The sequence below is a fragment of the Coregonus clupeaformis genome, chromosome 16 (assembly GCF_020615455.1).
Source record: "Coregonus clupeaformis isolate EN_2021a chromosome 16, ASM2061545v1, whole genome shotgun sequence".
In the NCBI taxonomy this organism is placed as follows: Eukaryota; Metazoa; Chordata; class Actinopteri; order Salmoniformes; family Salmonidae; genus Coregonus; species Coregonus clupeaformis.
The window spans coordinates 6,575,264-6,576,530 of NC_059207.1; positions in this window are offsets into that span (position 1 = coordinate 6,575,264).

Consider the following 1,267-nt stretch of genomic DNA (forward strand, 5'->3'; position numbering starts at 1 on the left):
TTTTATGCTATATTGAAACGTAGCAATTTACACTGTATACTAAAAATTAGGAACATCTTCCTAATATTCGTTGGGGCATGGACAAGGTCTCTAAAGCGTTCCACAGGGATGCTGGCCCATGTTGACTCCAATGCTTCCCACAGTTGTGTCAAGTTGGCTGGATGTCCTTTGGGTGGTGGACCATTCTTGATACACACGGGAAACTGTTGAGCGTGAAAAACCCAGCAGCATTTCAGTTCTTGACACAAACCGGTGCGCCTGGCACCTACTACCATACCCCGTTCAAAGGCACTTCAATATTTTGTCTTGCCCATTCACCCTCTGAATGGCACACATACACAATCCATGTCTCAATTCTTAAAAATCCTTATTTAACCTGTCTCCTCCCCTTCATCTACACTGATTGAAGTGGATTTAACAAGTGACATCAATAAGGGATCATAGCTTTCACCTGTTTTGTATACTCAGTGTAGATGACAAGGGAACAACATTCCTCTTTCATTGCCAATCATCCTTTTTGCCCATATTCTTGATGAAAATTGTTAGTAAGCTCACTGGTTTGAGAATCAACCAAATAAATAGCCCAGCTTTATATTGAAAATACTAAATGAAGAAAAAATTTTTCAGCTATTATATTATTAATGATCATTTCTACCCACTTTTATCTGGCTTTAGTAGTTTAAGTACAGATCGCAGTATTTTTTTATCCCCCCTCAAAAAAAATGGTACATGATTTTTTAACTTAGTGTCAACAACAGATGGATGGATGCTGAGAGACAGACCCCAGAAATGACTCTCACTGTCTCAACATACACATTGATATTTAGACGGTTTCTTTTAATTTCCATATCCTGTCTATGGTGACTGTCCTCCACAACAGGACTGAGTCCCATTTCCATATCCTGTCTATGGTGACTGTCCTCCACAACAGGACTGAGTCCCATTTCCATATCCTGTCTATGGTGACTGTCCTCCATAACAGGACTGAGTCCCATTTCCATATCCTGTCTATGGTGACTGTCCTCCACAACAGGACTGAGTCCCATTTCCATATCCTGTCTATGGTGACTGTCCTCCACAACAGGACTGAGTCCCATTTCCATATCCTGTCTATGGTGACTGTCCTCCACAACAGGACTGAGTCCCATTTCCATATCCTGTCTATGGTGACTGTCCTCCACAACAGGACTGAGTCCCATTTCCATATCCTGTCTATGGTGACTGTCCTCCACAACAGGACTGAGTCCCATTTCCATATCCTGTCTAT